Source organism: Caretta caretta, chromosome 13 (genome assembly GCF_965140235.1).
Source record: "Caretta caretta isolate rCarCar2 chromosome 13, rCarCar1.hap1, whole genome shotgun sequence".
Lineage (NCBI taxonomy): Eukaryota > Metazoa > Chordata > Testudines > Cheloniidae > Caretta > Caretta caretta.
This window is the reverse complement of record NC_134218.1, coordinates 155380-182533: the sequence shown is the minus strand read 5'-3', so window position 1 is coordinate 182533 and position 27154 is coordinate 155380. Positions and strand designations below refer to the sequence as shown.

The 27154-nt window shown below is 46.7% G+C and overlaps 2 long non-coding RNA genes across 2 annotated transcripts; one reads left to right on the top strand and one right to left on the bottom strand.

The window, feature by feature from the left end:
- LOC142068779 (uncharacterized) lies at positions 1-2037 on the bottom strand. Its single transcript, XR_012664650.1, has 3 exons — positions 1777-2037; positions 1263-1412; positions 1-247 (listed from the first exon to the last, which is right to left on the bottom strand). It is a non-coding gene; the product is annotated as an uncharacterized LOC142068779 (long non-coding RNA).
- Positions 2038-8623: 6586 nt separating this feature from the next.
- Positions 8624-26515, top strand: LOC142068778 (uncharacterized). The gene is made up of 2 exons (XR_012664649.1): positions 8624-11878; positions 25936-26515. It is a non-coding gene; the product is annotated as an uncharacterized LOC142068778 (long non-coding RNA).
- The last annotated feature ends 639 nt before the right edge of the window (positions 26516-27154 follow it).

The following is a 27154-nucleotide window of genomic DNA, read 5'->3' as shown; positions in this document are numbered from 1 at the left end:
CTACCTTTGGCTGTGATCTTTCTTGTTCTCTTCACACTAGTGCTGCCGGACTGAATCTGCTTCACTTCTGCATGCTGCTCTGAATACCACAGGCAAAGGCAGGGCAGTATCACTGATTAACCTTCATGTATTGCAACTGACCTGCTCACTTTGTCACAGATGGTTGGCAGTGTTATAAACTCATGCGAGGTGTGGCAGCTGCTGGAGCAAGCCCAACTCCCCAGAAGGAAGAAGGGCAAATGAAATTCTGAGGACAAAGGGGATTCACATCTCTTAGAATTCAAGAGTAGGGAAATAAAAATTCCCCAAATTTCAGTGGATTCTTCTATAAAACCAGCATCTGCTGCTAACTCAGTTCCCAAATAGCATTAAACACCCCATGAAGGCAGCCACAAGTTGCACAGAGTAGAGATGGAAAATGACTTAGCAGAGCCTTTCTAACTCATCCTCTGAGTACCAGGGTAGGACTGCCCCTGTCCCTACCCCCACCCACCCCCCTTCTATGTAGTGCTATAGATATCCACAGTTTCTTACACTGAAACCAAAGACCTGATCTCTGCCCTGGGGAATCTACATTCCTGAGATATAACATGCTGCTGGGGAGATTATATCAGGCCAAGTGGGAGTGTGTGTGTGTGGAGAGAGTAACACTGATTTTGAGGTAGCTTATTTTTGCTTTTACCACTTGGGGTGGGAGAGCAGGCCCGTGCAGGAAGGCTTTAGAAAGAAGTAAATTTTGAGATATGCTTTGAAGGCAGAGATGGCAGTTCTGTGGTGTACGGGCCCAGGAAGCATGTGCCAGACATAGGGAGCAGCAGAGGAGAAGGGAACAAGGAGACACAGAGGAATGCAGAGTTAGCAGAGCACAGGTCCCAAGCAGGAGAATTATGCATGATATGTGGCATGATGGAATTAGAGGCAGAGCTATGTACTGCCTCAAAGTGAGGCCATGGAGTTTGCCTCTGATGCAGAGGCTGTCAGAAGGGAGGGGAGACATGGTGAGCAGGAGAAGAGGGCCTTGGCAGCTGTTCCCTGTCAGAGGGGTGTGTATTGCTGCCCGCAGTGATTTGAGCATGAGAACCAGCCTCAGGGCACTGCTAGGAGGCAGGGCACAAACCCCAAACTGGTTGTGAGTTCTGTACTTAGATTTCACCAACCAGTTATCAAGTGTGAACTCCTCAAGCAGTAGAACAGCCTTAATGTGGAGTCATAGACAGTCCCCATGGGTACTCTGCCCTATCACGCCACCCAGACGACTGTACCTTTGAGATGAATGGTCCCTTACAGCTGAATACTGTTGTGATTCTTGGCTGCTCCCAGTCTCAAAGGAGCAGTCACTTACTGCAGGTCAACTATTCCTTTTGTCTTTGGTGTGAGATCTGTTTGCAGCTTGTAGCCAATCCTAGAACAAACTATATATCAAGATTTTGTTAAATAGGAAAAGGAAACCAGAGTTATTTACAAGGATAAAGAAAGTATGTAAACAGATACATAAATGAGTTACAATCCTAGGTTTCAAGAACTAAAAAAAGCTTGTGGATTATAGAAGCTTAATGTATGCAAGCAGGCTCCCAAACACACTAACGTGACCATGGACAGCTGCTGCCTGCCAGCGAGCCTGGTGCCTGCCCCACTGGCTAGGGCTTGGGGCAGTACAGCCACGCCAGGGGAGCTGCCCGGGCTGGGCACTGGCTCCCGCAAGCGACAGCCCAACATGCTGCTGCTGCCGTTCCAGGTAGAACCCTGAAGCTGCACAGATATCTGCATTATACGTACCTCTTGACAAAATTAAAACTAGTATCATATTAAAAGTCTTTGGAGCAGCTACTTCATGCCCAGAAACCAAAAATAATCAACTAATCAGTGTTGCCAGTTCTCACAAATCTTATTATATCTCACAACTTCCAGTGTATTACTTATAGTTCCAGCTAATGGCGTCAAGTGACTGGGAGAATTTCAACTTTCATCTTGAAGAAAAAAACCCACAAAGTTTCTAGGCTTCTTCATGGTTATGGAGTAAAGCTTGAAAATGTGAAGTGAGTGTTTCCTAAAGATTCAGAAGGCAAAGGAACACCTCACAATTTATTGACTTAAAAATCATGATGCTTTTTAACATCTGCCCTTTTTGTTTGTTTGTTTAAAAAATCCTCCTGGGGGTGTGTGGGGCAGTTTGGAGCCTGACTCATTATCTTTGAAATGTTGTGGTTGCCAGTACTGAAAACCAACAACATTCCTCTCCTCCACAAACAGCTGTCACTGGCTAGCCCTCTAGGGCAAGCTAGGCTCAACCTGGCTTGTGGCCTGGCAGATATCCCCCAGCTGAATGTGCTAATTATAATGACTTACCCAGCTGTGCGGGATTGAAGATGATTACATAAACTGAGTAGAGCAGACATTTAGGAGAGCTTCATAAGGGGGAAATTTCTAGGCCTCTGAGATAGGCCTGGCAAAGGCTGTATTAGAGATAAGATAGTTTGCTGGCAGAGGAATCCTTCACAAGCAAGCTAGGTTGTGGAAAGCAAAAAACTACCAAGAAGCCCTTTGGGAAGAAGGTAAGCCTGGGGAGGGCAGAGCTTAAGAACTAACAAGTGGTGGTCCCTGGCAGGGAACTAAACAGACCCATAAGAGGCAGTTAAATGAATGGTGAAGTCTGTGGTAATCTGGATGGTTTGTTGTTTGGGGGGAAATTGAGAACTGTGCCTAGCTCTGATGACTAAAAGCCAGAAGAGGCAGGGGAAAAGGAATAGAAGAACTAAATTTAAAAATATGCCAGAATTGCTCTGAACCTTGGAAAGCCTCTGTGAGGTAGCTACTAGGGAACCAGCTCTGAGCACAGTCCTGGAGTGGCTGGCTGTGGGTGTGTACAGTACTTTGGTCAGCAGAGAGTGCACCTGGATGGATGGCTGTGGTTGCATACTCCCACCACCACCCCAGCCTGGGTAAGAGGAGGGGGAGCTCAGGCTGTGCCCTGCAGGCTAATTGATCCACACTATAGTGGGAGAGCAGATGCTGAAGCTGAGGGCACCTCATGAAGAAGGCTCTGCAGGCTGTCCCTTCTTTCTAGCTTGAGTGCCTCCATTGACCACAACTGCAGTAGCATAGCCAGGGGAAAAACTTCTCTTGCAAGTAAGCAAGGCTCAGGCCCCTTTGTATTTGTAGGTCAAGACCTACTCATTCCATTCACCCCAACCCACAGGCAGCACAAGTAGATCTCAGAGCCTAGGTGTCATGGTCTGGCTCTAAGATTATATTGTTTACCAAGGGTGTGCCTGTGTCCTGCAACAGCTCCTGTTTCCAGTTTACTTATGATGTAGCCTTCATAGGGAGCTCCACAGAATCCAGCTCTAATTTGACAAAGGCAGGGATAACAGTAGTGAGGGTGCATCTAAAGGAAACTGTTGACCTATAGGGAGCATGTAAAGTAGACTGTAAACTACAGCAGCACTGAGGCTAGTCTCTTACACTGGGACCATGCTCAGAATAGAGAGTGCCAATGTGGCTTAAGCTCACCTTTACCCTCCACTCAGCTCACAAACAGAATTTCCTGAGACTGCTGCAGATAAAAGTTGGAGGAGAGGGAAGAAGTCAAGGTTTTGTGAAGTTGTCTTGTTTCTTCCTCAACCATCTCTAAAATACCTCCTTTTCTCTCCATCTTCCCTGCTCTGTGCTATTGTCCTATCCAACCTGCCACAGCCTCTTCCTCCTCCTTTCTGCTCTGTCTTCCCACCCCTTTGCTTCCTTTTTCTCCCCTTCAACATGAAGTTCAAGCTCAGGCCATGTCTACACTAGCCATCTTACAATGGCACAGCTGTACTGATGCAGCTGCCCTGTTATAAGATGGCTCATGTAGCTGCTCTGTGTGGATGGGAGAGAGCTCTCCTGCCACATAATAAAACCACCTCAATGAGTGGCAGTAGGAGAAGCTCTCCTGCTGACATAGTGGTGGGCACAAGAACGCCTATGCTGATGAAACTTTGCTCAGGGGGGTGCTTTTTTACACCCTGAGCGACATATATGGTAATGTAGACATGGCCTCAGTCTCCTCACCCTCAGGATCTTCACAAACTTGCTTCTGCATCCACCTCTGCCTTCATTTACTTAAACTCTCTTCTTGACTGCTCCCTTTCTCATCTACCTGCTGTTGAATTGATACCTCTTCTTCATGCCACCCATATGCAACAGCACACCAAGCTCCCTCCCTCTCCTGAAATGCCCCATCTGTTAGGAGATTAATTTTAGCTCTAGGAAGCCAGGCTCAAAATGGAATTCTGCACTATGTGACATCCACTCGTGCCTTCAAAATGGAAACCCTTCAGGGCAGGGACTTAGCTGCCTCTTTGGCACATTGACTCTTGTGCAGGGCCATGCATACCTGCAGTACTGCGCAAGTTATTGGAACTGTGACACATGTTATTTTCCTCCCCATCAAAGCACTGAAAACATTTCAGCAACAGTACCCTCAAGCAATTGTGTAAATCAAGAGACCAGATACGGTCATGAGTAATAAGGCTCTCCAAAGCTTTTCCACAGCAGGTATTGGAGCGGTGTATAAAAAGCCACCTTTCCTGGCCTGGACACATTGCACACAAAGGGCATATTGGTTCTCCCCAAGAATGACTTAAAATGAACTCTTAATAAGCAAAAGATCTTTCAGTGGGCAGAGAAATGGATTTTAAGATGCCCAGAGTGGCATTAGGGTGACCAGATGTCCTGATTTTTAGTTCTTTGTCCTGCGTCCCAACCAATGCACATATTTTTTTTTTTTTTTTGCTTCCCCCATGTGTCCTGATATTTTGTCCATTTCATCTGGTCACCCTAGGTGGCATAGTGACCTAAATCAGTTGGAGTCAGACTCGCATGTTGTGCGAAAAGCTTTGCAGACACTTACAGTTCCTTAATGTGTTCTCCCACCTTAATGCCGCCACAGTCTCATCCCCCTGCACTTCCACACTTTCTTAATTACTGCCTGGAATCCAGGAATGGTGACAAAGGGGCCACTATCCTCTCTGAGGGCAGCCTGGCTTCAACCTTAGTGAAGACTTTCACAGGGTGAGCTGGCCCTTTAGGAGAAGGATCCAGGGAATTAAGGGCAGAGGAATGTGATAAGGGTCATGGGATAAATCCCAGCAGGCCTGGTTTTAAAGAGCAGCCTATGTCTGGTCTGGATCTGGGATGCAGCACTTTCTAAAGAGTGGGAAGGTAGCCAGGAGACTGAGAGACAAGAGGTTCTGGGAAGAAACAGGGCAGGTTGGGGTGGCATGTGCAGATAGCCTGGTTGTTTTGGGTTGCCAGGGCTTGGAACCCATAATAGAGGTTATGCTGCCACTCTTCCCAGGAGAAGGGCAGTGTTGGAAAAGTGTGTTGTGGAAGAAAACAGACACTCAGAGAGGAAGGCTTGTGCTTGGTGAGACTGGAGTAAAAGTTCTTGGTGGCACTCTAGAAGGGGTGCACTCTCTGTGACTTGGCTGGAAAAACTAAGTAACTTAAAGCATTGGTGGCTTTCCATTGGAGAAAGGGAAACTGCAGTGTGACATCAAGAGGAAAACTGAGGCAGTAGTTGGGCCTGAAACCAGTCTGGATAGGTCCCTGCTATGGAGACAATGGAAAATAGTGGCCATCTTTACTAGGGACAGTCTCTGGCCCTCTTGCTTGAAGGCAGCCTGTGGTTTCAGTCCAACAGATAGTAATGGTAGATGGGGGCAGTTTTGGATAAGGGCAAAACTCTGCAAGTTAGAAAACAAAATCCAGAAATTCTGAGAACTCTTAAAAAGAATGCACATTGCAAGACTTGCAGTAAAACTGAGAATTGGCAGCTGTATTTGCATTACATAACAGCAAGGGTAGGGGGGCCCCTCTCAGGGAGACAGCGCCGGAATCAGACATGGGGAAATTCACTGGGGCAGCTTTGTGCCAGTGTAGCTGATTGTGATTGAGCCTGGGCTGCTCTGAGGGGCCACGCTGAGGTTGCTCAGTCAGGACAAACTGCAAAGAAGGGTGCAGACGATCCCCGAAGCTGGTGGCTATTCTAATAATTAGGTTCATCAAGCCAGCAACCAAACAGCTTCTACAATACTGTTTACTCCAAAGCCAAAACACAGCTCCCTTATAGCAACCCAGTCTTGGGCTCCCTCCCAGACAGCCATATCTGATATGATGAGGATTCCTGAAAATCTTGTTCATCATATAAAAAGTTCTACTAATCCTAAAGGATTGGACACATTACCCACCAGGTCAAGGAATATTTCAGATCTTACCCGAACACATGCTTACAGCCAATTCATATTAACTAAACTAAGATTCTTTAAAAAAGAAAAGTATTGTGGTTAAAAGATAACTAAACATACAGATATGAATAAAGTTCTTAAGTCATTTTCATAGTAGAGATGGTGAGCTGCTGAGTTTCAAGAAGTTTTTTCTAGAATCAGTTAATCCAGGGTATAGTCCGAATAGGCAGTCCATATATAGCATTTGTTCAAATTCTTCCATGAGAGTTAGCAGGGTAATCTAGACTGGAGCTAGAGACCTCAGTCTTGCAACTCAGGCTTCCCCTGACCAAGCATAAGCAGATCTGAGATACAGAATCTGGGCCCTAGAGTTCTTTTATAGATCTCTGGCAGGCTATCAATAGCCTCTTGACAGCAGGTATTCCTTGGCTGAAGAATAGTGGCTTTGAAGTAAAACCCTCCTATGTATACACAAGTTATTAGTTGCCTTCATCATAAAGTAATTATCCACAAAGCAGTTCATAGACAGTGTACTACAAACTTCAAAGATAAATATAGACAATGATATTATATCCAAGTTCCCCCTTGATGTCAATATCCCGTTCTGATATCTGAATCAATAGAATATAGTAACAGACAGGAACCATCAGATGGACATCATACCAAAAGGACTGAAGGCAAAAAATCCATTACAATCAACATATCACACAGACTATGGTGAGAGATTGTGCCACACACACTCAAAAAAACTGCAGAACCACCTGATCAACATCCTATACAGCAAACAGGAGAAGTTCAAGTATGAGCTCTCAAAACTGGAGACTCTCAAAAAACCAACCTTCCACACAAACTTTCTCGTGGCTGGACTTTACAAAAACTAGACAAGCCATTTACAACACACACTTTGCTTCTCTATGGAGGAAAAAGGACCCTAAACTATCTAAACTCTTACATGCCACAAGGGAACCACTGTTGTGGCCCCTTAACTCACCCAACAATATTGTTAATCTATCCAGCTATACTCTTAGCCTGGCAGAAGAGTCTGTCCTATCTCTAAAAAGAAAAGGAGTACTTGTGGCACCTTAGAGACTAACCAATTTATTTGAGCATGAGCTTTCGTGAGCTACTCACGAAAGCTCATGCTCAAATAAATTGGTTAGTCTCTAAGGTGCCACAAGTACTCCTTTTCTTTTTGCGAATACAGACTAACACGGCTGTTACTCTGAAACCTGTCCTATCTCTGGGCCTCTCCTTCTGCCCCACCACCCCCATGAACATGATAAAGTTCTGCGGTGACCTAGAATCCTACTTTTGCTGTTTCCCACTCAAGGAATATTTCCAACACACCACTGAACAGCACACTAACCCACGGAAACCTTCCTACCAACACTACAAAAAGAAGGATTCTGCGTGGACTCCTCCTGAAGGTTGAAACAACAGACTGGCCTTCTACATAGAGTGCTTCCACCAATGTGCACGGGCTGAAATTGTGGAAAAGCAGCATCACTTGCCCCATAACCTCAGCCGTGCAGAACACAATGCATCTACAGCCTCAAACAACTCTGACATTATAATAAAAAAGGCTAACAGAGGAGGTGCTGTAGTCGTCATGAATAGGTCGGAATATGAACAAGAGGCTGCTAGGCAACTCTGACACCACATTCTACAGGCCATTACCCTCTGATCCCACTGAGGGTTACCAAAAGAAACTTCACCATTTGCTCAAGAAACTCCCTGAAGAAGCACAGGAACAATTATACACGGATATACCCCTGGTCAGGGATCTAGGGGTATTCTATCTGCTACCCAAGATACATAAACCTGAGAATCCTTGACACCCCATCATCTCAGGCATTGGCACTCAGCCAGACAATCCTGCTGTCAATGTAGACTCTCTCCTCAGGCCCTACGCTACCAGCACTCCCAGCTATCTTTGAGACACCACTGACTTCCTGAGGAAACTACAATCCATTTGTGATCTTCCACAAAACACTATTCTAGCCACTATAGATGTAGAAGCTCCAACATGTACACCAAGATTCCACACAAAGATGGACTACAAGCCGTCAGGAACAGTATCCCCAATAATGCTACGGCAAACCTGGTGGCTGAACTTTGTGATTTTGTCCTCACCCACAACTATTTCAGATTTGCGGACAATTTATACCTTCAAGTCAGTGGCACTGCCATACAGTATGCCAACATTTTTATGGCTGACTTAAAACAACGCTTCCTCAGCTCTCGTCCCCTAGCGCCCCTACTCTACTTGCGCTACATTGATGACATCTTCATCATCTGGACCCATGGGAAGGAGGCCCTTGAAGAATTCCACCAGGATTTCAACAATTTCCACCCTACCATCAAGTCAGCCTGGACCAGTCCACACAAAAGATCCACTTCCTTGACACTGAATGATGGTCACATAAACACCACCCTATACCGGAAACCAACTGACCGCTATACTTACCTACATGCTTCCAGCTTTCATCCAGACCACATCACATGACCTATTATCTACAGCCAAGCTCTAAGATACAACCGCATTTGCTCCAATTCTTCAGACAGAGACAAACACCTACAGGATCTCTATCAAGCATTCTTAAAACTAAAATACCCACCTGGTGAAGTGAAGAAACAGATTGACAGAGCCAGAAGAGTACCCAGAAGTCGCCTACTACAGGACAGGCCCAACAAAGAACGCCACTAGCCGGCACCTACAGCCCCCAACTAAAACCTCTCCAGCTCCTCATCAAGGATCTACAACCTATCCTGAAGGATGATCCCTCACTCACCCAGTCCTTGGGAGACAGGCCAGTTCTTGATTGCAGACAGCCCCCCAACCTGAAGCAAATACTTACCAGCATCTACACATCACATAACAAAAACACTAACCCAGGATCCAGTCCCTGCAACAAACCCCGTTGCCAACTCTGTCCGCATATCAATTAAAGGGACACCATCATAGGACCTAACCACATCAGCCACACCATCGGGCTTGTTCACCTGCACATCTACCAATGTGATATATGCCATCATGTGCCAGCAATGCCCCTCTGCCATGTACATTGGACAGACCGGACAGTCTCTATGCAAAAGAATAAATGGACACAAATCAGACATCAAGAATTGTAACATTCAAAAACCAGTAGGAGAGCACTTCAGTCTCCCTGGACACTCCATAACAGACTTAAAAGTGGCAATTCTTCTACAAAAAAAACTTCAAAAACATACTTCAAGAAACTGCAGAACTAGAATTAATTTGCAAATTAGGCCTGAATAAAGACTGGGAGTGGATGGGTCACTACAAAAAGTAATTTTCCCTTCGCTGATACTTGCACCTTCTTGTCAACTGTTGGGAATGGGCGATGTCCACCTTGATTGCATTGGCCTCATTAGCATTGACCCCCCCACTTAGTAAAGCAACTCCCATCTTTTCATATGCTGTAATATATATACTGCTTACTGTATTTTTCACTCCATGCATCTGATGATGTGGGTTATAGTCCACTAAAGCTTATTCCCAAATAAATTTGTTAGTCTCTAAGGTGCCACAAGGACTCCTCGTTGTTTTTGCTGATGCAGACTAACACAGCTACCACTCTGAAATCTGATTACATTGTTAACCTCTAACAAGATATAGATAAGTACCGACTAGTACAATAAATACCTTCCAGTTCTCTGGCAATAAAAGCCTACATTTCAAAGCTCTAGTCTATCTAACACGGTTTTGTTAGCTATTTATAAGGACTAGCCCTAATTACTATTGACATACTTTTCTAATATGTCTTTTAAGGTTGAATTTGGATCATTTAGCTTACTAGCCATGTAACCCTTTCTGGCTCAGTGTCACGTTGATGCAAGAGGGTTTCAAGGACAACCTTTAGGAATACTGCTGTTATAAAGGCAGGAGCAACAGAGCTGAGTGGGGTGAGGGGCACATGAGAAGGAGTGAAATGGGGAGGGTCTAGAATGTCTTACTCAGGAATTGCTCTGCCTGCACTGGAACAATGCCAGAAAAAGAAAGCTATTTGATTTATGAAAGGAAAGAAAAAGATAAAAGGAAATACCCCAGGCCCAGGAAAAGCTTTCTAGCCCCCTGCTCCCCTCCTCACACACCGCATAGCAAGCACCTGCCCCTGGTCTCTGCCGAGCTGGTTGGATCTGCACTGAGTTTTGTAACAGCCACCTCTCTGGGAGTTTCCAGAGAAGGGGCTTTCCATGATAGTATTTTAATTTGTTAAATAAACAGAACTACCATACCACAGCACTACTGAACAATGTATTCTTGCCATTGTGTTCAGAGATCACAAACCCAAGGTGATGTCCCCTGTCGGTGGGAACACAGTGCATCACAAAATATTTTAGGGGAAAAGAGGGGATGGTCAAAGCCACAAGCACTGATGCCTAAAGGAGGAAGAGATGCTAGAAAACCAGTAACACAAAATAAATGGGCAGCTCCTGAAGACAATGTTATGGCCTCACTTGCCTTTTTTCAGCAGCATAGACCTCTCCTTGCCTACATCTGCTGCAGGATACATTTGAGCATTGAGTATCTGGCTGGGCCATAGCCTCCCAACCACTTGTCTATACACTTAATTTTAGTGCAAACCTGGGGGAGACAAGCCCTATTAAGGGCAGAACACTAGGGCTCCTGCGCCATTTGTTCCCTGAGTAGCAGAGGATGGTCTTATCCAAAACTGTTAGCTCAGATCTTGGGAACCTGTAACTCACATACCAATTGCATTCTGGGATGTGAGATGAATAAACTGTTTGAGAGAGGTTCTTTCAGCCTGTTTTAGGCCTGGTCTACACTACGAGTTTGTCGGATTTAGCAGCATTACATCGAATTAACCCTGCACCCATCCACACAATGAAGCCATTTTTTTCGACATAAAGGGCTCTTAAAACTGATTTCTGTACTCCTTCCCAACAAGGAAATCGACATTGCCTTTTCGAATTCGGGTTAGTGTGGACGCAATTCGAAGGTATTGGCCTCCGGGAGCTATCCCACAGTGCACCATTGTGACCGTTCTGGACAGCACTCTGAACTCAGATGCACGGGCCAGGTGTACAGGAAAAGCCCTGGGAACTTTTGAATCTCATTTCCTGTTTGGCCAGGCAAGCTCATCAGCAAAGGTGACCATGCAGTCCCAGAATCGAAAAAGAGCTCCAGCATGGACCAAACTGGAGGTAGTGGATCTGATCACTGCATAGGGAGACAAATCCGTGCTATCAGAGCTACATTCCAAAAGATGAAATGCCAAAATATTTCAAAAAAAGTCTTCGAGGCCATGAGGGACAGAGGCTACAGCAGGGACGCAACACAGTCCTGTGTGTGACATAAGGAGCTCTGACAAGCGTACCAGAAAACCAAAGAATCAAATGGACGCTCCAGGTCAGAGCCCTAGACATGCTGCTTCTACGCTGAGCTGCATGCAATTCTAGGGGGGCCACCACCACTACCCCACCCCTGTCTGTGGACTCAGATAATGGGATACTCTCCGCCATGCCTGAGGATTTTGCGGATGGGGAAGATGAGGAGGATGAGCTTAAGGAGAGCACACAGCACACCGTTCTCCCCAACAGCCAGGATCTTTTTATAACCCTGACTGAAATACCCTCCCAACCCAACGAAGCTAGAGAAGGGACCTCTGGTGAGTGTACCTTTCTAAATATCATATACGTTTATAAAAGCAAGCGTTTTTTAACAATTAAATAGCCCTTAGAACTTGATGCATTCGTGGCCAGTACAGCTACTGGAAAAGTCTGTTTTACATGTCTGGGGATGGAGCGGAAATCTTCCAGGGACATCTCCATGAAGCTCTCCTGGAGGTACTCTAAAAGCCTTTGCAGAAGGTTTCTGGGGAGAGCAGCCTTATTCCATCCTCCATGGTAGGACACTTTACCACGCCATGCTAGTAGCAAGTAATTTGGTATCATTGCATGACAAAGCCTGGTAGCGTATGGTCCCGGTGTTTGCTGGCATTCAAGCAACATCCATTCTTTATCTCTCTGTGTTATCCTCAGAGTGATATTGTTCATGGTAACCTGGTTGAAATAAGGAAATTTAATTAAGGGGACATTCTGAGGTGGCCGTTCCTACTGGGCTGTTTGCCTGTGCCTGAAAAGAAATCCTCCCTGCAGTTAGCCACGCGGTGGTGGGGGGGTGGGGGCATTGGCCCTGAGCAGTTTGCGTTTGGCTAGCAGGGATCTTCCCTGATACCAGCCATGCGGTGTGGGAAGGGGTAAACCGATCATTCCAGAGAATTGGATTGGGGGAGGGGGTTAGTTTGGTTTCTGCTGCTGCACGTTAGCAGGAAAACTGCAGCACTAAATGGCCAACTTAATGTGCTTTGCATGGTATGGGAGAGGAGGGCGCTGCTGTTATGAAGGTTTGAGAAGTCAAAAGACTATGGCTTACCATGGCCACCTGCAAGCCGAATTCTGTTTCCTGGCACTGCGTGTGTGATCTCTAACACCGAAGCCTCAGGCACTCAATATAAGATGTGATCGAAGGCGGGAGGACGGGTGGCTTACAGGGAATTTAGAGGCAACCAAGGGGGTGGGTTTTCATCAAGGAGAAACAAACAGAAGTGTCACACAGTACCCTGGCCAGTCATGAAACTGGTTTGCAAAGCTTCTCTGATGCGCACCGCTTCCTGCTGTGCTCTTGTAATTGCTCTGGTGTCTGGCTGCGTGTATTCAGCGGCCAGGAGATTTGCATCAACCTCCCACCCCGCCATAAATGTCTCCCTCTTACTCTCTCAGAGATTGGGGAACACACAACAAGCAGCAATAACAATGGGAATATTGGTCTTGCTGAGGTCTGAGCGAGTCAGTAAACTGCGCCAGCGACCCTTTAAACGTCCAAATGCACAGACTACCACCATTCTGCGCTTGCTCAGCTTATAGTTGATCAGCTCCTTACTACTTTCCAGGGTGCCTGTTACGGCTTCATGAGCCATGGCATTAAGGAGTAGGCTGGGTCCCCAAGGATCACTATAGGCATTTCAACATCCCCAACAGTTATTTTCTGGTCTGGGAAGTAAATCCCTTCCTGCAGCTGTTTAAACAGACCAGAGTTCCTGAAGACGCGAGTGTCATGAACCTTTCCCGGCCATCCCACGCTGATGTTGGTGAAATGTCCCTTGTGATCCACCAGTGCTTGCAGCACCACTGAAAAGTACCCCTTGCGGTTTATGTACTGGCTGCCCTGGTGGTCCGGACCCAAGAGAGGGATATGCGTTCTGTCTATAGCCCCACCACAGTTAGGGAATCCCATTGCAGCAAAGCCATCTAGTATGACCTGCACATTTCCCAGAGTCACTACCTTTTGATAGCAGCCGCTCAGTGATTGTGTTGGCTACTTGCATCACAGCAACCCCCACAGTAGATTTGCCCACTCCAAATTGATTCCCGACTGACCGGTAGCTGTCTGGTGTTGCAAGCTTCCACAGGGCTATTGCCACTCGCTTGTGAACTGTGAGGGCTGCTCTCATCTTTGCTTTCCCCCGCCCTGAAGCACAAGAATAGAAGTCACAAAGTTCCATGAAAGTGCCCTTACGCATGCGAAAGTTTCGGAGCCACTGGGAATCCTCTCAAACCTGCAACGCTACGTGGTCCCACGACTCTGTGCTTGTTTCCTGGGCCCAAAATCGGCGTTCCATGGCATGAGCCTGCCCCAGTAACACCATGATCTCCAAATTGCTGGGCACCAAGGTTTTAGAGAAATCTGTGTTCATGTCCTCATCACCGCGCTGCCGTTGTCTCCTCGCCTGGTTTTTCAGGTGCTGGTTCTGCATAAACCGCACGATAGTGCGTGAGATGTTTACAGTGGTTATAAGCTGAAGGTGATAAGCTGGTTATAAGGTGAGCTGAACGGGGCTCCATGCTTGCTGTACTATGGCGTCTGCTCGGGCAATCGAGGGAAAAGGGTGTGAAACGATTGTCTGCCGTCGCTCTGACAGCGGGAGGGGCGACTGACAACGTGGCTTACAAGGTTGGCTTACAGGGAATTTAAAATCAACAAAGAGGGTGGCTTTGCATCAAGGAGAAACAGAATGGCCCCCTCAAGGATAGAACTCAAAACCCTGGGTTTAGCAGGCCCTTGATTTCACAGAGGGAGGGAGGAGAAAATGAATACAAATCAAATCTCATCTATTTCTTGTTTTGATCCACTTCATCTCTCTTTATACATCTTGCTGGCAGCAGACTGTGCAGTATGACTGCTGGCCATCATCATCTCCTGGCTGCTCATTAAAAGATAGTACAGTAGGACTGCTGGCAGGACTGAATCGCCATGAGACGAAACTTAAAAGGGTAATGACCTGGCTGAGTCTCTCCCATGTTTGCCCAGTCTCACGGAGGTCGTTTAAAAGAGCACCCTGGAGTACATCAACAATCTGCTGCCGAAAGGCAATGAGCGGCTGCTGTGTAGCAATGCAGTACTACGGCTGCCAACACCCAAGACACACATGGTGAGCTGAGCGGGCTCCATGCTTGCCGTGGTATGGTGTCTGCTCAGGTAACCCAGGAAAAAAAGCGCAAAATGATTGTCTGCCGTTGCTTTCACAGAGGGAAGGGGGGCCTGACGATACGTACCCAGAACCATCCATGACAATGTTTTTGCCCCATCAGGCATTGGGATTTCTATCCAGAATTCAAATGGGCGGCAGAGACTGCAGGAACTGTGGGATAGCCACCCACCGTGCAACGCTCCGGAAGTTGACGGTTGCCTCGGTCCTGTGGACGCACTCCGCCAACTAAATGCACTTAGAGCATTTGTGTGGGGACTCACACAATCGACTGTATAAAACGCTTTCTACGAAACCAACTTCTAGAAATTTGACCTAATTTCATAGGCATGGCCTTAGATCCTTCATGCTCGTTATTTGCATGGGTGCACGTGGCACTTGAACAACGCATGGGCTAGGCTGGCGGCCTGCGGTGAAGTTTAAATTAGATCGAACAGAAATGAAAAAAGACTAACGGGGGTTGGGCAGTTCAGGAAGTTAAAATGTTAGCAGAATTCAAGGAAAAAAGGGAATATTGAGCTCAGGAAAGCACTGGTTTTTAAATTAAAACAAACGAACTTTATTCTGACATGGTGGCAGAGCTGGAGCAGTTAGTGCTGGCATGGCAATTAGTGATGGAAAAGCAGAGAGATTTGGAGAGAGATTTGGAGGAGGAGAGAAGCTATTAGCTTCTGTTCCCATTGGGTAGAAATGAGAAAATTTGCCAAGTGGTGTAATAAATAATTAAATCTCCCTACTTTCCTCGAAGAGGAACTGCGGGCTCTCAGCTCTGCAGGGCGTTTCTGGAAAGTTTCAGATGAAGTCAGGAACTGAGGCAGTGACACAGGCTTCTGGTAGGTAGAAATGATGCAGATACGCAGTTTCAACACTCTTCTGGTTTCAACATGAACACACCCATCACTAATTCCCTTCTGGATCATTAAGGGAAGTGACTCACATTTAGGCTAAGAAAAGCCTCTGGAAACAATCCTGCACTGGCTGACCCGATTGCATATGTGCATTTACAAAAGGGTCTGATGAACACTGCTCCACTCAAAACTGAAGGAACTAGATGCATTCTAAAGCCTTGTTTCTTTTCTTTTTTTTTCAGTTTTTCCCCCAGAAACTACTGATTTTTCATTTGGGCTGGAATTTATCATCCTTTGTTGCTGCACAGAGTTGTGTGTTTTTTTAAAATCTATTCAGCCACCTGTGATTCTGGGGAGCATCTGTTCCACTATAGCTAAGGTCAGGAAGCCCTTGTTGTTTAAAGAACAACTCTAAGTGCTCTAAAATTCACATGGATATTGGGATTGTCTTGAAATTTAGTGTGCGTTATGGGGATGTGGGGTAAGCTCAGTCATCCCAAATTGGAGTCATTTGACCAAGGGGTCCTGAGATACAGTCCCGTGGTGTAACTACAGTGGTGCTAGTGGTACAGTCACAGCAGGGTCCATGAGGTGATGGGGGTCCAGACAGAGTGGGATTTCAAGTGAGAACCCAGAAGTCTGGAGAGACAAAGGGGGTGGGGTGCCAGCCCCTCCCTGGAGATATAAAAGGATTGCCCCCTCTTATCTTTGAAAACTCGTGGCGAACCGGGGAAGTCCCGGATGACTGGAAAAAGGCTAATGTAGTGCCAATCTTTAAAAAAGGGAAGAAGGAGGATCCTGGGAACTACAGGCCAGTCAGCCTCACTTCAGTCCCTGGAAAAATCATGGAGCAGGTCCTCAAAGAATCAATCCTGAAGCACTTGCATGAGAGGAAAGTGATCAGGAACAGCCAGCATGGATTCACCAAGGGAAGGTCATGCCTGACTAATCTAATCGCCTTCTATGATGAGATTACTGGTTCTGTGGATGAAGGGAAAGCAGTGGATGTATTGTTTCTTGACTTTAGCAAAGCTTTTGACACGGTCTCCCACAGTATTCTTGTCAGCAAGTTAAGGAAGTATGGGCTGGATGAATGCACTACAAGGTAGGTAGAAAGCTGGCTAGATTGTCGGGCTCAACGGGTAGTGATCAATGGCTCCATGTCTAGTTGGCAGCCGGTATCAAGTGGAGTGCCCCAAGGGTCGGTCCTGGGGCCGGTTTTGTTCAATATCTTCATAAATGATCTGGAGGATGGTGTGGATTGCACTCTCAGCAAATTTGCGGATGATACTAAACTGGGAGGAGTGGTAGATACGCTGGAGGGGAGGGATAGGATACAGAAGGACCTAGACAAATTGGAGGATTGGGCCAAAAGAAAGCTGATGAGGTTCAATAAGGATAAGTGCAGGGTCCTGCACTTAGGACGGAAGAACCCAATGCACAGCTACAGACTAGGGACCGAATGGCTAGGCAGCAGTTCTGCGGAAAAGGACCTAGGGGTGACAGTGGACGAGAAGCTGGATATGAGTCAGCAGTGTGCCCTTGTTGCCAAGAAGGCCAATGGCATTTTGGGATGTATAAGTAGGGGCATAGCGAGCAGATCGAGGGACGTGATCGTTCCCCTCTATTTGACATTGGTGAGGCCTCATCTGGAGTACTGTGTCCAGTTTTGGGCCCCACACTTCAAGAAGGATGTGGATAAATTGGAGAGAGTCCAGCGAAGGGCAACAAAAATGATTAGGGGTCTGGAACACATGAGTTATGAGGAGAGGCTGAGGGAGCTGGGATTGTTTAGCCTGCAGAAGAGAAGAATGAGGGGGGATTTGATAGCTGTTTTCAACTACCTGAAAGGGGGTTCCAAAGAGGATGGCTCTAGACTGTTCTCAATGGTATCAGATGACAGAACGAGGAGTAATGGTCTCAAGCTGCAGTGGGGGAGGTTTAGATTGGATATTAGGAAAAACTTTTTCACTATGAGGGTGGTGAAACACTGGAATGCGTTACCTAGGGAGGTGGTAGAATCTCCTTCCTTAGAGGTTTTTAAGGTCAGGCTTGACAAAGCCCTGGCTGGGATGATTTAACTGGGAATTGGTCCTGCTTTGAGCAGGGGGTTGGACTAGATGACCTTCTGGGGTCCCTTCCAACCCTTATATTCTATGATTCTATGATTCCAGACTGGTACAGTGGATAGGGCCCAGTCTTCCAGGAGCCTGTATACCCTGTGCATGGAGATGTAATCTGATCACATATAAGGATGACCCCAAGGGTTAGAACCAGGCATCTGGTGACTGGGATGTGGGGCTGTCTGGGCTGGGCTGATAGCCACAGAGAGCGCTGACATCTAGCCGCATGTGTATTCCTGTTCATGTCACTGCCAACCCAGCAGAAGTTGAGCTGGGACACATTGAAGAGGAGCTGCTGGGGCAGAGGCCCACTGAGGCAAGGCAGCAGCTGTGATGTGGGAGCCCCTCCAGCCAGGACAACCTTGGGAATGGGCAACGGGATGGATCACTTGGTGATTGCCTGTTCTGTTCATTCCCTCTGGGGCACTTGGCATTGGCCACTGTCGGAGGACAGGATACTGGGCTAGATGGACCTTTGGTCTGACCCAGTATGGCCACTCTTATCTAACCCAAGGCCCTGAACATGAGCAACTGGCAAAGATGCACAAAGAAGGCATGGGAGGAACTGCAGTGCTGGGGGATGTGTGAAGGTGGGGAAAGAGAGATGGGAGATGCAGGCTCCCCCTACCCTGAGTCAGACCATGAGGTCTGTACTGGGCCCAGTCCTATTTAACATAATCATAAACGATCTGGAAAAAGAGGTAAACAGTGAGGTGGCGAAATTTGCAGATGATACAAAATTACTCAAGATAGTTAAGTCCCAGGCAGACTGCGAAGAGCTACAAAAGGATCTCACAAAACTGGGTGACTGGGCAACAAAATGGCAGATGAAATTTAATGTTGATAAATGCAAAGTAATGCACATTGGAAAACATAATCCTAACTATGCATATACAATGATGGGGTCTAAATTAGCTGTTACCACTCAAGAAAGAGATCTTAGAGTCATTGTGAATAGTTCTCTGAAATCATCCACTCAGTGTGCAGAGGCAGTCGAAAAAGCAAACAGAATGTTAGGAATCATCTCAAAAAAGATATATTGGAATTGGAAAAGGTTCAGAAAAGGGCAACAAAAATTATTAGGGGTATGGAATGGCTTCCGCATGAGGAGAGATTAATAAAACTGGGACTTTTCAGCTTGGAAAAGAGGCGACTAAGGCGGGATATGATAGAGGTCTATAAAATCATGAGTGGTATAGAGAAAGTAAATAAGGAAGTGGAGTACTTGTGGCACCTTAGAGACTAACCAATTTATTTGAGCATGAGCTTTCGTGAGCTACAGCTCACTTCATCAGATGCATACCGTGGAAACTGCAGCAGACTTTATATACACACAGAGAATATGAAACAATACCTCCTCCCACCCCACTGTCCTGCTGGTAATAGCTTATCTAAAGTGATCAACAGGTGGGCCATTTCCAGCACAAATCCAGGTTTTCTCACCCTCCACCCCCCCACACAAATTCACTCTCTGTGTGTATATAAAGTCTGCTGCAGTTTCCATGGTATGCATCTGATGAAGTGAGCTGTAGCTCACGAAAGCTCATGCTCAAATAAATTGGTTAGTCTCTAAGGTGCCACAAGTACTCCTTTTCTTTTTGCGAATACAGACTAACATGGCTGTTCCTCTGAAACCTGTAAATAAGGAAGTGTTATTTACTCCTTCTCATAATATAAGAACAAGGGGTTAACAAATGAAGTTAATAGGTAGCAGGTTTAAAACAAATACAAGAAAGTATTTCTTCACGCAATGCACTGTCAACCTCTGGAACTCCTTGCCTGGGGAGTTGTGAAGGCCAATACTATAATGGGGTTCAAAAGGGAGCTAGATAGGTTCATGGAAGATAGGTCTATCAGTGCCTATTAGCCATGATGGGCAGGAATGGTGTCCCTAGTCTCTGTTTGCCAGAAGCTGGGATTGGGTGACAGGGCATGGATCACTTGATGATAACCTGTCTGTTCATTTCCTTTGGGGCACCTGCCATTGGCCACTGTCAGAGGACAGGATACTGGGCTTGATGGACCTTTGGTCTGACCCAGTATGGCCATTCTTATGTTCTTATGTACCCCAAACCTAGAAACCACAGAGTGGATTGGAACCAGCAGGTCCAGAACCTACTGCAAGTTTGGAACCTTAGCATTAGACAGCAAAAAAATCAATGAACTATTACCATGTGCACTGTGAGACTTCACCTTCTGTATCATAGATTAATTTCCTCAGTCCACCATCTTCCTCTTACACTCTGAACTTTTGGTGACTAAATGTGAAGTTTTTAATCCACAACAACCGGCAACTTTATTTGTTGTATAAATCAAAATAAATAGAAAACCTCAATCTTATATGTAATATCTCAGCTTGAAATAATTCACAAACTAAAGAACAACTATGAGAAGCTTTCCCTTTTAGTCACGTCTTTGGTATTATGAAAGTTAGTAGAGGACAGTTTATACAGTTTTGATTTAGCAAGAGTTACTTGCATTTGCCCATTCCACCAATAGATGGCACTATCAAACTACATTAATTGTAATAGAGCAGTAGTTCTCAAACTTTTGTACTGGTGACCCCTTTTACATAGCAAGCCTCTGAGTGCGACCCCCCCTTATAAATTAAAAACACTTTTTTATATATTTAACCCCATTATAAATGCTGGATGCAAAGCGGGGTTTGGAGTGGAGGCTGACAGCTCATGACCCCCCATGTAATAACCTCGCGACCCCCTGGGGGGTCCTGACCCCCTGTTTGAGAACCCCTGCAATAGAGTAATAAGTGGTGGTAAGAATCCTATACCTAAAACAGCAAAACTACGGTCTGATTTTTAAGATTGTTTGGTGCATAATTGTATGTGCAAAACACATACAACTGCACACCTAATCTGCATGTATAGTTAGTGAGTACTGTAGAATTCATCTGAGTGGGACCACATTCATTCTGTTTAGTTACCCAATTTATATACACACAATTATGGTATCTGTGCTGAGCAGTTATAAGAAACAAGCACAAAAGAGCCATATTTTTAAATAGTTAAGATTCAGGGCCATACGCACAACGCACGTTCATGTAAGTGCAACTGTCATATCATTTTGGTTTCACATTGTACATTAAAAGTAAGAATTGGTTGGTAACTAAGGGGAAAGTAGTTTATAATTAGTCATTTGGTAGGAGAAAAGACTGCTGTTGATAACCTGGTCTTGTCTTCTCTGGTAGTGTTGCCATTAGATGGCATCTAACCCAACTAAATAAATGTGTATGTCCTATCATGTCAGAAAATATTGGGACGCAACATGTGCATGGAAAAAAAATTGTAAGTGTATGATGGGAGCTGAAGATAAACCACTAGTAGCAGCCCTCTGAGCTCTCTATCCAATGCTTTCCTGCTCTAATACTAGGTCAGAGTCCAGACAAGAAGGATTTTGCCTTTTGATTATTCATTAGTTTGTACAAGGGACCTTTAATTATTTCAGGAAAGCAGGTATATACAGTACTAGTGCCTGCATCTTATCAGCTGAAACTCTCAAGGGATGGTCACTGGCATTTGATGCCTACCAGATGATGAAACTGTGACAGGTTGGATCACAGAAACCCCCTTGGGACTGCCACCTGATGGGCTGAGACTATCTCTGAGCTTGTTTTCCCTGCCAGCTTCGGACTTTGGTGCCCTGCCTGGTTGTTCCAGACATGCTAGCCTGTTACAAACACAGACCCAGATCTGAACAACTTCCCCCAAAAGCTGCAGGCTTAACTGAAAACAGCTTAAGAAGTATTCCTGTCTCCAGCATTCAGATACCCAACTCCCAATGGGGTCCAAACCCCAAATAAATTCATAAATTGTTTGCCCTCTATAACACTGATAGAGAGGTATGCACAGCTGTTCCCCTGCCCCGCCCCCCCCAGGTATTAATACATACTCTGGGTTAATTAATAAGTAAAAAGTGATTTTATTAAATACAAAAAGTAGGATTTAAGAGGTTCCAAGTAATAACAGACAGAACAAAGTGAATTACCAAGCAAAATAAAATTAAACACACAAGTCTAAGCCTAATACAGTAAGAAAGTGATTACAGATGAAATCTCACCCTCAGAGATGTTCCAGTAAGCTTCTTTCACAGACTAGCCTCCTTCTAGTCTGGGTCCAGCAATCACTCATACCCCTGTAGTTACTGTCCTTTGTTCCAGTTTCTTTCAGGTATCCTTTGGGGGTGGAGAGGCTCCCTCTTTTGCCAGCTGAAGACCAAATGGAGGGGTTTCCAGGGGCTTAAATAGACGTTTTCTTGTGGGTGGAAATCCCTTCTCCTTCCGATGCAGAATCCAGCTGCAAGATGGATTTTTGGAGTCACATGGGCAAGTCACATGTCCATGCATGACTCAGAACTTTACTGGCTGATGCCACATTCCCAGGAAAGCTCTGATGTGGATTGGCATCTCTCGAAGTTCATTGTTATCTTAAGTGTTTCTTGATTTGGGCACTTACTGAGAATAGTCTTCTCAAGAAGCTGACCAACTGCTTCACTGAGGCTACTTAAAATCAAACAAGTACGTAGCCAATATTTATAACTTCGAATACAAAAATGATACATGCATGAAAATAGGATGACTATATGCAGTAGATCATAACCTTTGCAGAGATATGTTACATAGCGTACCTAGCATAAAACATATTCTAGTCATGTCTATTTACACTTGTAAGCAGTGTCAGGATGAGCTCCACCCTGACATCTGGTGGTGAGGTGTGGCAAGTTGTGGAAAAGAACTTCAGGGGCCGATCTCATTTGCATAGGCACACCCACCCCGCCTAGAATGAGACCATAGCTGCCCAAATGGTCACTTTGGCTGCTGTGGGATCCCCAGTGTCTCTGTTATTGGGGCAGGAAGAATAAATTGTTATTACCCTGATTATGGGAACTGTGCTTGGAACTGTACGTGGCCTTTTGTTATGATGGAGGGATTCACCATCAACTAAGTAGCACTCGCTAGGCAAGGGTCATGGGTTCCAAAACTGTGTGAATGGAGAGAGGCTGGGGACAAGTACTAATACTTGGTGGCATGGGCCCCTTGGTGAGGGCCTTACATGCTGATTGCACTTCCTCCTCTCTCCACTGTGGAATATCAGAGCTAATTTTGATTTCATTAGAAGTCTAGTTATAGGCTGCTGAGCTCATTTTGGGCTGACAGTGCACCAGCACTGGGGCTCCCCTACTACAAGCTGAATTCACCTAAGAGCTGAAATCACTGAGTGTTGTGTTAAGTAGTGGGGGAGCCGGAAGATATATTGTGGAGCAGTTGGCGGGACGGCTGGAGTGCCTTGCGGACCGGCTGGTGGAGCAGTTTGTGGATGGCAGGAGCTGCTTGTGGGCCGTGGAGCCGAGCGAAGGAGTTCGTGGGGCGGCCGGCGGAGCGGAGCGCAGCCGAGCGAAGGAGTTCGTGGGGCGGCCGGCGGAGCGGAGCGCAGCCGAGCGAAGGAGTTCGTGGGGCGGCCGGCGGAGCGGAGCGCAGCCGAGCGAAGGAGTTCGTGGGGCGGCCGGCGGAGCGGAGCGCAGCCGAGCGAAGGAGTTCGTGGGGCGGCCGGCGGAGCGGAGCGCAGCCGAGCGAAGGAGTTCGTGGGGCGGCCGGCGGAGCGGAGCGCAGCCGAGCGAAGGAGTTCGTGGGGCGGCCGGCGGAGCGGAGCGAAGGAGTTCGTGGGGCGGCCGGCGGAGCGGAGCGCAGCCGAGCGAAGGAGTTCGTGGGGCGGCCCGCTTCAGATCATGTAAGGTGCCTCTTACCCCCGTCCCATTTCCACCCAGGTTGGGAGGTAAAGCTCCGCAGATAAACTTTCGAACTCTGGGGCGGCCCTGACCAGGGACAGAGACTTTTGGGGCATTGGACTTTTGGGACTTTGAGTGATGTGGGGTTGCTGGACTCAAGAACCAAAGGGAAAAGGGCATGCCCCAATTTGCTTGGGGTGGGTTTTTGCTCATGGGTTTTGTTATGAATCCTGTTGGTGGTGTTTCCCAAACATAATGCCACATTGTTTCTCTCTGTTATTAAAAGGCTTTTGCTACACTCAGACTATGTGCTTGCGAGAGGGGAAGTATTGCCTCTTGGAGGCGCCCAGCGGGGGTGGTATATATTTGTCCCAGGTCACTGGGTGGGGCTCGAGCCGGTTTGCATTGTGTTATTGGAATGGATCCCCTAGATATTGAACCCGGCCCTTGTTGCTGCCAACTCTGACGGGCAGAAGGGTTACACACTTATAAGCATATTTCTGTAAAGCATTATGGGGTGCAACATCACAGAAACCTCTTGAGAATTGCTGCAGTTTAGAGGATAAACCTGGCCAGTGCTGCATGGCAGAATGGTTACTGAGGCCTGGTCTACACTACGAGATTGTCGAATTTAGCAGCGTTAAATCGAATTAACCCTGTACCCGTCCACACAACAAAGCCATTTTTGTCGACATAAAGGGCTCTTAAAATCAATTTCTGTACTCCTCCCCAACGAGGGGATTAGTGCTGAAATCGACATCGCCGTTTCAAATTAGGGTTAGTGTGGATGCAATAGTCAATATGCAAATCGACAGTATTGGCCTCCGGGAGCTATACCACAGTGCACCATTGTGACCGCTCTGGACAGCACTCTGAACTCTGAAGCACTGGCCAGGGGTACAGAAAAAGCCCCGGGAACTTTTGAATCTCATTCCCTGTTTGGCCAGGAGAGCTCATCAGCGAAGGTGACCATGCAGTTCCAGAATTGAAAAAGAGCTCCAGCATGGACCAAATGGGAGGTACTGGATCTGATCGCTGTATGGGGAGAGGAATCCGTGCTGTCAGAACTACATTCCAAAAGACAAAATGCCAAAACATTTCAAAAGGCCATGAGGGACAGAGGCTATATCAGGGACAAAACACAGTGCCGCATGAAACTTAAGGAGCTCTGACAAGCGTACCAGAAAACCAAAGAATCAAACGGACACTCCGGGACAGAGCCCCAGACATGCCGCTTCTATTCTGAGCTGCATGCAATTCTAGGGGGGGCCTCTACCACTACCCCACCCCTGTCTGTGGACTCCGATAATGGGGTACTCTCTGCCATGGCTGAGTATTTTGCAGACGGGGAAGATGAGGAGGAGGAGGAGCTTGAGGAGAGCACACAGCACACCGTTCTCCCCGACAGCCAGGATCTTTTTATCACCCTGACTGAATTACCCTCCCAACGCAACGAAGCCGGAGACGGGACCTCTGGTGAGTGTACCTTTTTAAATACAATACATGTTTTAAAAGCAAGCATTTTTTAATGATTAATTTGCCCTGAGGACTTGGGATGCATTTGTGGCCAGTACTGCTACTGGAAAAGTCTGTTAATGTGCCTGGGGATGGAGCGGATATCTTCCAGGGACATCTCCATGAAGCTCTCCTGGAGGTACTCTAAAAGCCTTTGAAGAAGGTTTCTGGGGAGAGCAGCCTTATTCTGTCCTCCATGGTAGAACACTTTACCACGCCATGCTAGTAGCAAGTAATCTGGTATCATTGCATGACAAAGCCTGGCAGTGTATGGTCCCAGTGTTTGCTGGCATTCAAGCAACATCCGTTCTTTATCTCTCTGTGTTATCCTCAGGAGAGTGATATCATTCATGGTTGAAATGGTTGAAATAGGGGAATTTAATTAAGGGGACATTCTGAGGTGGCCGTTCCTACTGGGCTGTTTGCCTGTGCCTGAAAAGAAATCCTCCCTGCAGTTAGCCACGCGGTGGTGGTGGGGAGGGGGGGCATTGGTGCTGAGCTGTTTGCGTTTGGCTAGCAGGGATCTTCCCTGATACCAGCCATGCGGTGGGGGAAGGGGTAAACCGATCATCCCAGAGAATTGGATGTGGGGGGAGGGGGTTAGTTTGGTTTCTGCTGCTGCATATTAACATGAAACCGCAGCACTAAATGGCCAACGCAACGGGCTTTGTTTGGTATGGGAAAGGAGGGCGCTGCTGTTATGAAGGTTGCAGAAGCCGAAAAACTATGGCTTACTATGGCTGCCTGCAAGCTGAATTCTGTTTCCCGGCACTGCATATGTGATTTCTAACACCAAAGCCTCAGGCACTCAATATAAGATGCAAAATGCAACCTTGTACCAAAATCACCTGTGCTATGTAATGTGAATAGTGTTGTTCACTGTGAGAGTATAGCCATTGTACTGTAAAATGTATCTTTTTAAATACTTCACTCCCTTTTTTTCCTCCTGCAGCTGCAAATGTTTCAAGCCTCCCTCCTCTGTCCCAAAGGCTATCTCAGATAAGGCGGTGAAAAAAACGCACGTTCAATGAAATGTTCTCTGAGCTCATGCCGTCGTTCAGCACGGACAGAGCTCAGCAGAATGTGTGGAGGGGCACAGTACAGGAAAGCGGCCAATGAACATGAGGAGAGGAGGGACGATTGAGATGAGAGGTGGCTGCAGGAAGATCAGAGGAGGCAGGATGCAACGCTGGGGCTACCGCGGGATCAAACAGACATGCTCCAGCGTCTGGTGGAGGTTCATGAACGGCAGCAGGATCACAGACTGCCACTGCATCCCCTGTTTAAATGCCCTCTCTCCTCCCCAAGTTCCATAGCGTCCTCACCCAGATGCCCAAGAACGCAGGGGGAGGAGGGAGGCTCCGGGCACCCAACCATTCCACCCCAGTGGACAGCCCAAGCAACAGAAGGCTGTCTTTCAACAAGTTTTGAAGTGGCCTTTTCCTTCCCTCCTCCCACACCTCACCCGGGCTACCTTGTGAGTTATCTCCCTATTTTTATAATCAATTAATAAATAATACATGTTTTTTAAATGATAGTGACTTTATTTCCTTTGCAAGCAAGCTGTGATCGAAGGCGGGAAGGCGGGTGGCTTATAGGAAATTAGAGTCAACCAAGGGGGTTGGTTTTCATCAAGGAGAAACAAACAGAAGTGTCACATGGTACCCTGGCCAGTCATGAAACTGGTTTGCAAAGCTCTTCTGATGCACAGCGCTTCCTGCTGTGCTCTTGTAATTGCTCTGGTGTCTGGTTGCGCGTATTCAGCGGCCAGGCGATTTGCGTCAACCTCCCACCCCACCATAAACGTTTCCTCCTTACTCTCACAGAGATTGGGGAGCACACAACAAGCAGCAATAACAATGGGAATATTGGTTTTGCTGAGGTCTGAGCGAGTCAGTAAACTGCGCCAGCGACCCTTTAAACATCCAAATGCACACTCTACCACCATTCTGCGCTTGCTCAGCCTATGGTTGAACAGCTCCTTACTGCTATCCAGGGTGCCTGTGTATGGCTTCATGAGCCATGGCATTAAGGGGTAGGCTGGGTCCCCAAGGATCACTATAGGCATTTCAACATCCCCAACAGTTATTTTCTGGTCTGGGAAGTAAATCCCTTCCTGCAGCCATTTAAACAGACCAGAGTTCCTGAAGACGCAAGCATCATGCACCTTT